Source organism: Petaurus breviceps, unplaced genomic scaffold, assembly GCF_028583685.1.
Source record: "Petaurus breviceps papuanus isolate PSGF00001 unplaced genomic scaffold, PetGlider_PUasm1.0 164, whole genome shotgun sequence".
NCBI classification, from domain to species: Eukaryota; Metazoa; Chordata; class Mammalia; order Diprotodontia; family Petauridae; genus Petaurus; species Petaurus breviceps.
The window spans coordinates 10218057-10233208 of NW_027185735.1; the positions used below are offsets into that span (position 1 = coordinate 10218057).

The 15152-nt window shown below is 38.2% G+C and overlaps 1 protein-coding gene and 1 long non-coding RNA gene across 5 annotated transcripts in view; one reads left to right on the forward strand and one right to left on the reverse strand.

Annotated features, from left to right (window-relative positions):
- LOC138156841 (uncharacterized) overlaps window positions 1-4537 on the reverse strand; it is a 362694-nt gene extending 358157 nt beyond the window's left edge. The window contains exon 1 of the long non-coding RNA XR_011167231.1: window positions 4391-4537. This is a non-coding gene — a long non-coding RNA (uncharacterized lncRNA). The remainder of the gene's footprint in view (window positions 1-4390) is intronic.
- GEMIN2 (gem nuclear organelle associated protein 2) overlaps window positions 1-15152 on the forward strand; it is a 404714-nt gene that overhangs the window by 12426 nt on the left and 377136 nt on the right. The window lies entirely within an intron of this gene.

Here is a 15152-nt window from a genome sequence, read left to right on the forward strand (position 1 = left end):
TACAAGTTCCCTTTACAATCTAGTTCCCCTTTTCCTGAATTCCCTGAAGTAAATTATAACTTAAGCCCCCTCTAAAGTAAGCCTTTTAATTGCAAAAGTGCAGGGCAAAGATTTCTTAGGCAATCTCACTTTGATAGACAGCTGATAGACATGGACCCTAATCCAATAGAATATCAGATTTAATAGTTGCCCCACCCTACAAACTCCTCATTATGCCCCCTGAAATGTCTGTGCTCTAAATTTTGCCAATAGTAGGAATTTAGGTTAAGAAAGCCTGGGAGAAGTGAACTAGTTAGATGAACTGCCTTGTCCAATTGAATTATGTTCAAAACAAGTTTCCTAAAATTGCTGTAATTTTTAATTCCTCTTTTGTGTTATAAAAATAAGCCCTGTAAATCACTCCTTTGTCTCTGACATCTGAGAAGTCAGATGACCTGGTTTGATATGCAAATAATAGCTTTGCAAATTAAATCAATACTCAGAAGTCTTATGCCTCAGATTCTTTTTTCTATTTCAGATAATTAATTTAACACAACACTGTGTCCATTTCTTTTTTCTTTAGATGGTGCATCATATCTAAAGTTTAGTTCCAGGATTCCAAATTCATTTTGTTGTTGTTGTTTTAATTACTGTTTATACTGAGGCCTGCTTTTTAAAAGTGCTATGTATTTTCAAGCTAGCATATTTTGATTCTTAGATTATAGCCTAACAGTGGATTCAAACCCAAATCAAAATGGATTACTGTGGATTGCATATTGACTTGAAAAGCAACAAATTAGCCTTATCTCTGGTATTGTATTTGTATTTATTTTGTTAAGCACTTCCAAATTACCTTTTTATCTGGTTTGGGCACTACCAGGGGTTCTGTGGGAGTTTGTAACCTGCATATAATGAGTTTGGGACCTAAAATACAGAATCTTGATTTTTCTAAGAATCAATGTTATTACAGTGTGTATCATTCTTTTTCTGAAAAGGCATATATAAGTCGTGCAGCTTTCTATGGAATAAATGGGAGATACTCCAAGGCAATTTTGAACTGTAATGAAGCAATCAGAATTTTTCCTAACAGTGTGAGAGCCTTTCTCTACAGAGGAGTTTTGAAATTCTACAACAGGGTAAGATTGTTTTTTGACTAAGGGAGATAAAGAAGCTGAAGGGTACTTAAGATGCTGACTGTTGCTTTGTTTTGTTTTCTCTTTAAGCCAAACCTGACTCTATCTCAAGGAAATAATGAATGGGTGGTGTAACAGAGGTTCCAATACTCTATTTAAATGCCAAAACAAAACAAAACACCTTTCATTCATAGTATTCCACAAAAACTTGATATATTTCTAAAAAATGGCCCCAAAAATTATATGAAAGAATGTAGGTGACTTTTAGCAAGTTGATGAAATATGGGATTCCAAATCACTTTATCTTTCTACTTCTTATCAGTCACAGAGCAATTGAGTGAAGCATTTGAGAGTGTTTATATATATATATATCTGAGAGAGTTCTGCATATGCTTTTCTAAAATTATTTCACCTATTACTAATAACCATAAAGGAATAATTGCATCTTATATTTTTTATGACATAAGAAGTAATTAAGTTTTCATTTAGCATATAAGACTATCTTAACAGGAATGAATCTTAGGTTATATTTGTCACATGTACTGAATTTATCACATGGTCCTGCCAATCACTGGGGCAAGTTCAGAAAATCTATTTAGTAAATTAAAATTGATTATAAAGGACTTTAATTATAAAGAATTTTATCAATTTGTGGTGATTGATATATTATTTTAATATACTATGGATTTTACTGGCTTGCCATGGCCAACCAAATTCATCAATGTGTAGCTAGTCTATGGGTGACAAGCCTCTCCATGCTCCTCAAAAAGCAGATAAAATCTATTGCTAATATTGTACTTTGAAATCTTTCTAGTACTCTGCTGGCATATCATTCAAAAACCCAAAATTCCCTTCATGCCACACTAAGGCTTTGGAGTAGGACAAACAGACATTTACTGGTTTTGATATGGAAGGAACATACTGTTGTCACAGATCTATTAATGTATAGAATATAATATAAACTAGATTAATAGCTGGTAAGTAAATCGGGGCTTCATGAAGATTTGTATTTTTATAATTACAATTATTTCAGTAATAAATAGAATTTTTCATTATGTTATTTCTTATTTGTATTTTTAAAATATTTTCATAGACTGTAACATTTATGTATTTTAAAACATGTTTAAAATCATGGCTTTTGTTGTTGTTGTTTTGCTTTTTGGAGGGCAATTGGGGTTAAGTGACTTGCCCAAGGTCACATGGCCAGTTTTTGTGTTAAGTGTCTTAGGTCAGATTTGGACTCAGGTGCTGGCCGGTGTTCTATTCACTGCACCACCTAGTCACCCCTAAAATCATGGTTTTTTAAAGTATGAGTGTTTGCACTATGATTTGTTTTTATTATATTATTTACTATAGATATTACAAAAATATCTATAATGAAGAATATGTAATTAGAGACTTCCTTAAGTTCTCTGTCCTCTCACATGCAGTATATAGTATTACTCTCTACTGGAAAAAATTAAAGATATAAAATTTCAATACAGCCTCAACAAGTAGTCATCTAGCCACCTCTTGAATGCTACCTATTCATTGTTGGATAGGTCCAATTACTAGGAAATACTTTTTTAAATTTATTTTTAGTTTTCAACATTCAGTTCCACAAACTTTTGAGTTTTAAATTTTCTCCCCCTTCCCAAGATGTCATACAATCTGATATAGGCTCTACATATACATTTATATTAAACAGATTTTCACATTAGTCATGTTGTAAAGAAAAATTGTAACCAATGGAATGAACCATGAGAAAGAAGAAAGAAAGCAAAACAAAAGAGAGAGCAGACTCTATAATTCCTTCTCTGGATGTGGGCAGCATTTTCCATCATGAGTCTTTTGGCATTGTCTTAGAACCTTGCGTTGCTGAGAAGAACCAAGTCTATCAAAGTTAGTCATCACACATTGGGACTATAACTGTGCACAATGTTCCCCCGGTTCTGCTCCCCTCACTCAGCATCAATCCATATAAGTCTTCCCAAGTTTCTCTGATGTCTGCCTGCTTATCATTTCTTATAGCACAATGACTTATACCACATTTCTTATAGTACATTCATATACCACAACTTGTTTAGCCATTCCCCAATTGGTAGGCATCCCCTCATTTTCCAGTTCTTAGTCATCACAAAAAGGACTGTTATAAATATTTTTGTACATGTGGGTTCTTTTCCCATTTTTATTATCTCTTTGGGATACAGACCTAGAAGTGGCATTGCTGTGTCAAAGGGATGCACATTTTTATAGCCCTTTAGGCATAGTTAGGAAATACTTTCTTAAATCAATAAAAAAAATTTGAGGAAAAATTGAGAGACTGACTCAAGTTGGGGGAGAAAATTCAATCTGAAAAAAGAAAAAGTCTTGAGGGAAAGGACCCAATGAAGAAGTAAAAACTCAAAGGGAAAGAACTTTATTTGGTAAGGCAAGAAAAATAAAAAAAAACTAATAAGACAAGATAAAAATCTAGTAAGAGAAGGAAAAAGGTGTCGGATGTGGCTAGCCAGTTGTTAAGGGGTCATTAAAAGGAATAGATTATGAAGGGAATACATGAAAGTAAACCTAGAAAGAGAATAAAGGGGAATAGACCTGTAAAGGAATAAAACAAGGTAGCAAAAGGATTAAATGTGCAAAGAGGTGAAGAAAGGACATAAATAACTATTAAGGATGGGAAGAACTTTAATTGGATATTTAATGTTTATGTTTCTGCAATGGCCAGATGCATGAAATGCAAGCTGGTCTTCTTCTTAGAAGAGAAAGTGAGAGGACTGTAGAAATGTCTCTTAGCACTTCAGGTTTTCAGTTCTAACATTAAGAAATGACTGCTGGACCCAGAGGAGCTGGGACATATAAGAGACCCTTCTATGGACTCAAGAATATGGTCAATAATGGGTTCATTCCTAGAAAAGTTTGACTTCTAATGAGGGATCAACTCTCTTTTCTCTTTAGTTTGTTAAGCCCTGATTCTGGCAACCAGAGGAAAAGTGCTTTAAGGCTCCTGTCTAAAGACCCTCCCAAACAGCAGGAAGTAGAAAAGTACTCATTGTACATTAATTAAATATGGGAGAGATATTTATTTCCTACACATAAAAGAAATGTTTAACACAAAACCATTCATAAGTACCCACTGACGAACAACATAACTACTGTTTCCATCTCTCCCAAAGCTAATACTTAAATCTCATCAGAACATAAAGCAATTATGTAGAACTACTAAACAGGCATTCCACATTTCACCTTGGCTCTGCACTGTGCAAACAGCTCCTGCCTGTGGTCAATTTTTTCCAACGAACATCTTTTTTTTTTTTTTTTTTAACAATCGGGGTTAAGTAACTTGCTCAAGGTTACACGGCCAGTTATTTCTGGGTGTGGTGCTGAGTGTCTGAGCCCGGGATTCAATCTCCAGGTCATCCCAACACTGGAGCGAGTGCTCTTACTCGCTGTGCTACCTGGCCACCCCTAATGAACATTTCGTGCTGAAAATAAGCTTCACAAACTGCATCCAGTTCTTAGACCCACAAGGCAACCTCCATGCCTGGACACACCCATCTTTGGATATATCCATAAATGCTCATTCACCTACGGAAAACAAAAGAGAATGTCCAAAATCCATTCTCCGTTTTACCTGGCCAGATCATCTGCATTAGACACTATGACCATATGAGCAATTCATGTATGGAGTGGAGACCTGTCAAAGGATAATAAGATCTGAAGTCAAAATGGTAGGGAAAATTGATGGTGGTGTCTCTTTTTTAATATTCACTCCTCCCACTTAGTGACTAATAAGTAGAGGACCTTGACATCTCAAAGCAACAAACCCTTCAGCACTGATTCAAACATGCCAGAAACTCCATAAAGATATGGGTGGGATTTTCTTTAATTGATCCTTGACGTCGAAGTACATATGCACAAAAATCTGATGTGAGAGGTGAATTTTAAAAGTGCTGTCTAAAAATGACAGTGGATTTCTGGACCACAGCTCAAAATATAGAAAAGACAGGCTCCTGGACAGAAATGGAATGTAACCAAGGTTTGTAAGTCTCACTTTTATTACCTATTGTCTTACAAATATGTTTGGTTTTTTTTTAAACTCAAGATGAAGAAGGGAGAAAATTGCCCGAGTATTTCCATCAAACTAGAGTTTTTGTAGAGAATTATAATGTAAGAAAAATTGCTATTGAGATAGATATTTAGATGCTCACAGGAGACAGAATCCAAGAAAGAGTTTTTTTAAATGTCCTTTACTTCGTAGTAAAAAAAAAAAAAATGTTCAAAAGACCTGTGGCCGAGTTGGCTAAGTGGCACAGTGAGTAAAGCACTGCCCCGGAGTCAGGAGGACCCAAGTTCAGTTCTGGCCTCAGACACTTAACACCCACACAAAAAAAACTAGCCGTGTAACCTTGGGCAAATTACTTAACGCCAATTGCCCTCCAAAAAAAAAAAAAAAAGACCTGTGGCCACAAATATCCCTCTGTATACATTAAAACTTCTATTTAAAGAGGTGCCCAGGCCAGCCACCTCTTCATTTCCCACCCAGCTGCACTCCTTTGGACTATTCCACTGTGATGCTACATTAGTTACCTTTCTTCCCCCAAACCCACACCCATTGTCTCTACCACTATTTTTCAGCTTCCTTTTGTTGTCTTCCTCCTTTCGATTGCAAACTTCTTGAGGGCAGGGACTATTTTTTTCTTTTTTTGTATCCTCAACCCTTAGCACAGTGCCTGGCACATAGTAGGCACTTACTAATTGTTTGTTGATTGACAAATGTCCAACACTTAGACAACAAGAAATGTGAATTGAAGGTCTTAACTGCAGGAGACCAATTTGATCTCATAGGCATCACTTGTTGATCACTTGTTGAGTTTATTGTAGTGAGGATTTTGGGGGGAGGAAATAGCCTGGACTAGATGGCTATTGAGGTTCATTCTAATTCTAAAACTCAGAGTTTCTGTGAAGCTTGAATTTGCCTCTTGTAACCTCCTCTCATTGTTTCTATTTTTGCCCTGAAACAAGTAGAAAAAGTCTAATAGATTGAAGAGGGAACCTGCAACCTCAAGGTCACATGAGGCCCTTTAGTTCCTCAAGTGCAGCTCTTTGACTGAATCTAACCCTACCCTTAACCCCTTAATAAAAGAACTTGTTCTTTAAAACTTGGACTCAGTCAAAAAGCCACACCCAAGGACTTAGAAGGCCACCTTTGACCTTGAGGCCACAGGTTCCCCATCCCTGCATTTCCTTTTTTTAAGGGACACCTTCAAATATTTGAAAACAGTTTTTATATTCTTCTATTTTCCAGGCTAACCATCCCCAGTTTCTTCAACTGAACCTCATGTTGATGTGGATACAGCAGACAGTATCCTAGGGGTTAAAAAGGACATTATGGGTTGCTTTTCCAGTACTTTGTGAGGCCCCTCCTGAGGGGAGGAAGCGGGGCTCATTCTGTAACTGGAGAGCATCCTGAAGTCCTTTTCCCCTCACCTTGAAATGCCATAGAACGCCTCCTTATCTTGTACCATAAAATTCTTTCTGTCTCCCTTATCCCGCACCATGAAATTCTTCTTGACTTCCTTGTCCTATACCTCCTTATCTTGAACCACCATAAAACTATGTCTTCATCCAGAACATCTATAGGATGTATGGCTTTCTGCCTGAATTTTGTTGGATAAGCCTAGCTCCTCAAAGACCAGTTGCTTTACTTAGCCTTTATAGGCCCATGTGTGTCACTAAAGCTCATGCTGGCTAAGAGAACATCTAAGAAAATTCTTTCACACCTGAACCTGCTGTCCTAAATTCCAACATCATCAATATGGCATGAATTCAAGGCCCTTAGCCATTCCCTCCTCCAGATACTCTATAGTTTATCAATGTCCTTTTCAAAATATGTTTCCCACTCCCAAAAAAAGGGGGGGGACACCTAGGTGGCACAGTAAATAAAGCACCAACCCTGGAGTCAGAAGAACCTGAGTTCAACTTCACCTTCACTTTGACACACTTACTAGCTGTGTGACCTTGGGCAAGTCACTTAACCCCAATTGCCTTGCCTTCCCCCCTCCAAAAAAAAAAAGTCTCCTGGAATTCCAGATGTTGTCTAACCAGGACACAGTACAGTAGGACTATCATCTCATCATTCCTGGATGCTATACTCATCTTAATATACCCCAAGATCACATTTTTGTGGATGCCATATCGTAATGTTGATTGATACTCAGCTTGCAAGTCAATGCCATATATAAGCACATACATCCTAACCTAAGTTTTCAGATTAAATACCCCTAGTTCCTTCAACTGATTATCTTTTGTCATGACTTTCTATCCCCTCACCACTCTGGTCATCTTGTCTTTCTTCAAATATAGACCAAATTGAAAATTATGTTCTATATGTAGTCTGTTAAAAGAGTGTGTCACAGAGTTTTGGGGAAACATTTTGTATCAATGGCATCAACTACACCACTATACTAAGTTACCCCTTTCTAAATGCTAATTAGATCTGTCTGACTAATTTATATCAACTTAGTACTAGTACTGGGGAGAAAACACCAGAATGGGGGGCTCAAGTTGACAGCATTAGAAAGATACCTCCAACTCCTCAGAAATACCCCTAACACTCTAAGCCAAATTTGGGGATTTGACTTATCAGCTGAAATGGAACTTGAGACAAACCCCAGAGCCTACATATGCTACGTATGAAGCATTTTCAGTATAAATGCTAGTCCCTTCACATTTGTAAGGTTTCCTGCAGTAAATCTCCAACTAGAAATTTAATTATTGGGTTCTCTAGTTTCAGAATTCACCAGAGGAAAAAAATAGCAATTTTTTTTCTCTTTTAGACAGTAATTGATCAATCTAATATTCCATTTGGAAAACAGACCAATTCTTTTGAGACAACCGTTGCTTATTTATGTCTGTGTACCTGTATCAATTGTATTACTGCACTTTATTTGAGTATTGCAGCTAATTTGAGAAGTATATATTTTGAATCCCTAACATGCAGTGTCTAGATGATATGTGTCCATCTTTCTCTTACTTTTGAACAATCCTAGATTGTTTACCTTATTATGACATCCTTAACTACTGCAGACCCAAATTTGTCTGTTGGCCTAGAAACCCTGAGTAATCAACCCTAAATGCTTAAACACTTTTCTTGGGAGTCTCTCACTTATTTAGAGCTTACCGTGTCCCCGATAATAAGACCTATCCCGAAAATAAGCCCTCCCCTTACTGTGTAAGATTCCTCTAAAATAAGCCCTATTGAGATTGCTACTGTAGTGAAGGTGATCTCCTGCGCTACATGCTACATTACGGTACCCTCTGTATGCACCGCCCCCCCCCCCGTGAAACGCATGCCGCGCTCCGAGCTGCATCTAATCAGAGCTGTAGCAGCGAGCGCGTCATCCTGTTCTTCCCCAGTGATTTGCTTATTGAATAAAGGTACATTTTTTTGTTCACATTTACCTGTTTATTAAAATTGCTGTCAATGTTCATTAAAATAAGCCCTCCCCTGAAAATAAGCCCTCTGGTGTTTTTCTGTCCAAAAAAATTAATAAGACAGTGTCTTATTATCGGGGAAACACGGTAGCTGATCCTATTCTTTGTTCTTTAACTAAAGCTACTTGTCCTCTTTTAGAGTGTTTGGATTTGTTTGCATTGACTTTGAAGTGGAAAGAATCCATTGGGAAATTTCTATTTTCAAGATCATTTCTTGAGAACTTTTAGCGTGTCCATGTGAAAAGGGACCCCCTGGAGATTTTGTCCAGACTTCCTGTTGAATTCCCTATATGTCTCATGAATCCCTAGAGAAAATTTGGGCTACCCTTTGTTGTAGGGGCACAGAACAGCTTTACAGTATTAAAGTCATTCTTTTGAATGTGGATCTAGAGCAGAGAGAAAGGAGGGCAAAAAGGATTAGTGGAAGAGGGAAAGGGTGAAATTTTCCAGTCTCCCTGTAGCCTGGACATAGTATGCAAGCACCAAAGGAAAACTGGTTTGGTTTCCCACCCAAAGGTAAGAGGGTCTTCTAGTCAGGCTACTCCAAGTCCTGATAACTATGGGATGAGTCCCACATGATCTGGAATTTCTGTAGTGACTAAGCTTACCTTCTGAGATAAGAAACTTCATTTTATTTTCCTTTGTAAGTTGCTCAATGATTAAACTTTGACATGTCTATGGATAAGAAAATCATAAAAGCCTCTAAATTCCATAAATTCCATTATATGTCATGCCTACAGCTACTTGGAAGAGAACCTGGAAATCACCATGATAGATTTCTGGAAATTTGTCATTGTGCTTTAAGTCATAGACTACATTAATATAGCCTGGGGGAATGTTTTATAGGCTACCTTGAACAACTGCTGGAAAAAAATAGTGTGACTTGCTTGTTTCCTCTTTACTCAGCTGATAACCAGATCTCTGGGTCTTTGTAGCAGCAAGCACCCCAAGCGTCCTCAGGGTTTGCTGCCAACACAGGTTCTTAGATCTGCTTTGATAAAGGAAAGCAACTCAAAATGTGTTAACAAGCTTACTTTAATCAGTCAGATGTGTATCGTTTACCTAGTTCAGGGGGAAAAAGGTCAGCACCCCGAACTTCAGGATACACAGACAGAATTATCAAGTCAGAGAAACAGATCAAGTAGACAGCTTTCCAAACTGTCCAACCATTACATCCATACCAAATCAACATCTGGGTTTCAATATCTGGGTTTTTCAAAGCCAGGGGGCTCTGGACAACAGCTTCCCAGAATCCATATCAAATCACAGAACACTTCTCAAAGTGAGCCCCAAAACAAAGCCTCACATCAGGGCTTATATAGCCTTCTCCTGGCTCAGAGAATGTAACAACCTTTTGGACCCACTGGCCAATCAAAAAGTATCTACTGAAAAACAAGCCTCCCACCCCAGGCTACAGGTACACTTTAGCCTAGGGGCAGGGAAGATCTTTACATTTACATTCCCATTACAGTCTTATGCTCTCTTTCTCTGTATTCCTCTCTTTATAATTGTGATGGATAATTTGCAGTGAAGTTTCCCCATTCTGAAAAATCAAATCTAGAATGGCTTCAGCATCCACTAGGCCTAGGTTTGGAGGTCACCTGACCTTGCAGGAATCTGGGAGCAATGGAGACCCTCCCCAGTGCCACCTCAGCACAAGATATGCCAAATAAGGACAGAGGTGCTTTCTCAAACGTACATTGGGTGATCTACTATTTCCTTGTTCTGGTACTTGATCGCTACGTTTAGATTGTACACCAACTTCCAGTCAATGGAAGAAAAGGGTCAGGAGGGAGAATTCTGTGTTAGGGCTTTATAACTTCACCATTTCCTTTTGTAAATTGCTTCTCCTCCCTGACCATTTGTCAGGAGGGTGGCCCTTTCTCAAGATCATAAATAAACCATTCTTTTCTGCTTCCTACCTTGAGAAACCTCTGAGTATTATTTGGGTAAGAATTTCTGTTGCACAAAGTTTTGGGGTGTACACATAATCAAACTTCAGTCACTAAAGAGTGTTTTCCTTGTAACTATTCACCAAACAACTCTACCATTTTTTCTTAAACCCCTCTCCCCCTCTTCTCTGTTCCTATTTCCATGTTTAATTCATTTTTAGATTATATTCATTTTGTATGCATGTGTCTTCAACCTTACTAGGCCCAGTGGAGAAGAGAATGAGATTCATGAGATGCCTGTTCCCCTCGGCCTCACCTCTATGATTATATATGCTGCTCCTGATGCATTCTAATTATGAGAAATTATAAGTTCCTTCCTTTTTTTCCTCATTTCTTCTCTAGTATATTCCTTTCCTCTTCCCTTTCATTTCTCTCAAAGCAAAATGGAGGAAAACTACACCCAAGCCCTGAATTTTTTTTTCTTGTTCCCTCTTTGACCTTTTAATACAGTAAGATTCTGAAGACATACATAGTAGTCTCTTTCCCCTACTAGGATGTAAGTAAGTACTTGATCATTTAACTCTTTCAATGTACTCAAATGTATTTTCAAGGTTTTTCTTCTCTGTCATTTCAAAGATCCTGCTAACCTCTGATTTTCTCAGCAGGAAGGTTTGAAAGAAATTTATTTTATTAAAGGTCTATTTTTTTACCCCAGTAAAATTATACTCTGTTTTTCAGTATGTTGCATAGAAGCCTTTTTCTTTTGCCTTTTGTTATGACATTTCCCAAACTTTCCTTTCCTTTATAATAATATCTACATAATCTTTTGTGATCCTAACTAGTTACTTGGTACTTGATTTCTGTTTTCTTAGTAAGTTGCAAGTCATTTTTATTTTAGCCTGGAAGCTTTGGAGTTTGGCTATGAAATTGGGATTTTCAACTGAGGGTTTCTTTTAGTAGTGATTTTTTAAATTCTATTTTCATTTTGCCTCTCATTCCAAAACTTTAGGGCAGCTTTATTTATGATTTCTTGAAGTATAGTATTTGGATTTTTTGTATAGTCAAGATTTTCAGGTATAAAAATGATTTGTAAATCATCTCCCCTCATTCTGTTTATGAGGTGTTTCATTTTTTATTTTAGCTTCTTTACATGTTCTATTTCAGTGTTTTGATTTTGTTCAAATATGTATTACTTTATCACTAAACGTTCAATTTCTACTATTTCAGTAAAGTTTTGTACTTTCTATTTTGAGCTATTTATTCTCTTCCAAATATTGTAATTACATTCTTTATTTCTTATTTCAGTTTTTCCCTCATTTCTTGCATTTACTCTTATAGTCTTTGTGACCAATATATCCTTTTTTTCTGAAGTTTTACTTATAATTATTACTGAATTATTTTCTTATTCTTGGATTTTACCTTGACAGTCTCTCAAACCAAAATTTTTCTTCATTTTATAGGAAGCATTCTTTTGTTTACTCATGTCTCCAGCTTTAGTTCCTTGCACTGGGACTTTGTGCCAGGTCCAGGCTTCCAATAATCTGCAATGAAATGGCTATACTCAGGTCCTGTTTCCCACTTTGTGGAAAGATTGGAACAGAATTTGGAGACAGATTCTGTAGAACTGGAACTAGGTCATGTCCCCTGTTGCAATGTGGATGCCTTGCTGCAATGCTAGAAGGTATGACTGGATCTACCTATTGTAGTTGCTAAAAGACCAGCCACCCGGTCCTATTGCGTGCAAAGTATTAACTACAGTCTCTAGCTGCACTGGCTTTAGGCCTTTTATCTTAGCACAATCCTTGACCAGGAAGTCATATTCTTTGGCCTTGGTCCTTGTGCCCTGCTACTTCCCCCAGCTAGCAGATTAAAGGCTTAGGCATTTCTTGACACACCCCCTAACCAGTAGATCTCACTGACTTTAGGCCTACTTTCCTTACATGGTAACCAACTGAGAAGTCCAATAACTTTGAGCTTTGTCTCCTGGTATAGTCTTCAATAAGGTATTGGTTTCTCTTTTTTGTCTGTAGCTTCTTTGTTTTGTTTGACTCTTTATCAACCAATCAATAAGGATTTGTTATATAGAATACAAACACAAAGAATGAAATGAAAGCTACTTAAACACAGCTACCGTGTTTCCCTGATAATAAGGCCTATCCCGAAAATAAGCCCTCCCCTTACTGTGTAAGATTCCTCTAAAATAAGCCCTCCCCCGAAAATAAACCCTATTGAGATTGCTACTGTAGTGGAGGTGATCCCCTGAGCTACACGCTACATTACAGTACCCTCTGTATGCACCGGCCCCCCCCCCCGGGTGAAACGCACGCCGCGCTCCGAGCTGCATCTAATCAGAGCTGCAGCAGTGAGCGCGTCATCCTGTTCTTCCCCAGTGATTTGCTTGCTGGCGCCATTGAGAGCAGTGCCGGGGAGGAGAGCTGAGGCAGGACAACATAAAAACCTGGTATGTAAGCGGGAGTGAGGGGGCATGATGGAGGATAAAATGGGCATGATGGAAGAAAAAAGAAGAACTCAGGGGGCATGATGGAGTGAAAAGGACTAATGGTCATAATTTTATTATTCTGTCTGTTTTGACCCCCAAACATGAGTACAAAAAGGAAGAGCTATACTGTTGAGTATAAGAAAGCAATTGTAGAGGAGTCACATGGCAAGAATCTTGCAGTTTTCTGTAAAGAAAAACTTTTGGATCTTCGAATGGTCAGAAAATGGAGAGCAGATTATAATAACCTCAATCAACAGGTGGATGAGGGAAAAGGGAAAAAGCGCAGGTCTGGATCAGGTCGGCAGCCCTTATATCCTGACTTGGAGATCCTCATTGGTGAATGGATTGCTGACAGGAGAGCAAAGGCCTTGGTTGTGCGCAGGGCTGATATTCAAGCATTTGCCCTTTCAATGGCACCAGAGTTTGAAATGGTCTCAGAAGGATTCAAAGCATCACAACACTGGTTGGACGGTTTCCTTCAACGGTATGAACTGTCCCTAAGAAGATCAACAACACTGTTTAATCTGGAAGATGCTGAAGTTATTAAACGTGCACTTGCATTCAAGTCCTTTATTGATAGGATCGACATTTCCAAGTACCAAACCTGCAATATGATTGCTATGGATGAAACTGCAGTGTTTATGGGACAAGGATCTCAAACAACAATTCATCACAGGGGTGCAACGTCAATCTACATTCCCACCACTGGCTATGAAAGTGCACGGGTCACCTGTGTTTTGGCAATTCATTTGGATGGAAAGAAAGCCACACCTCTAATCATCAGTAAGGGCAAGAAAGATAAGATTGAACGTGTATCTGGCATTTACGTTCTTGAAACTGAAAAAGCCTGGTGTACACAAGCCGTTATAAGAAAGTGGGTTGATTTAATGCTGCCACTTGTTATGCGAGGTAACCAAAGAGGTCTGATAGTCTGGGATTCAGCCAGCACTTACCGCGCTAAAGAAATGAAGAACTTCCTTGCAGAGAGAAGAATAGATCAAGTAATGATTCCTGCAGGAATGACTGCCTATCTCCAGACCCTTGATATTGCAATAAAGAAGCCATTCAAGGACCATTTGCGCATGGAAGTCAATGACTACATTGAAAATAGAATGGAAAGAAATCAGTGTGGAAACTTTGTGAAGCCCTGTCTGCAAGAAGTCATGACTTAGGTGAAGAAGTCATGGGATAAAATTACTGACAGCTGTGTCGCCAAGGCACTATGAGCAGATTACCTGGACAAGACATATTCATTTAAAGAGAGGCTATATTGCTGGACATGACAGATTGGGTCCACTTCTTCTGAAGGAAATGGAGGCGCAAGACATCCAGGATGGAATTCAGGGTATGGACACTTATGACGATGTTGTTGAAGAAGATGACATGATCATTATTGAATAAAGGTACATTTTTTTGTTCACATTTACCTGTTTATTAAAATTGCTGTCAATGTTCATTAAAATAAGCCCTCCCCTGAAAATAAGCCCTCTGGTGTTTTTCTGTCCAAAAAAAATTAATAAGACAGTGTCTTATTATCGGGGAAACACGGTAGGTGGAACAGGGGCTCGAGCAGAGGGCCTGGAGTCAAGAATTCAAATTTAGTCTCTGACACTTAATGTCTATGTGATCCTTGACAAGTCACTTTACCTCTGTCTGCTTTGGTTTCCTCAACTATAAGTCAGGATTATAATAGCACCTAGCTTCCAGGGTGGTTGTGAATATCCAATGAAATGACATTTGTGGAGTGCTTGGCACAGTGCCTGGTACTTAATTGGTACTTTTCCCCTTCTGCTTTGTCATAATTCCTGATGTGGTTTTACACGTGGTTTTCTTTCACATCTTTATCTTTGCCAGAAATGTGAGATTCTACTTATCTGGTATGTGAATCCTTCAGAATCTACTCTCCCAAATCATGCTGTGTTTGGCTTTCCTTTCCTTCTCTATCACAGAGTCTAAGAGGGAGTGCCTCCCTAACTCCAACTCCAGGTCTCAGCATTTACATCTCACCAACCAGTGCCTCCCTATTAGAGAAAAACAGAATAGAATTTACCAATGTCACTTCCTCCATCCTTAAATAATGAAAATATCAAGGCACATCCAGATGTTGTTTGCTGTTCTGCTTTTGGCTGAGAAAGAATTCCAGCTGCCATGAGGATAATTGAAGTCTCCCATTAT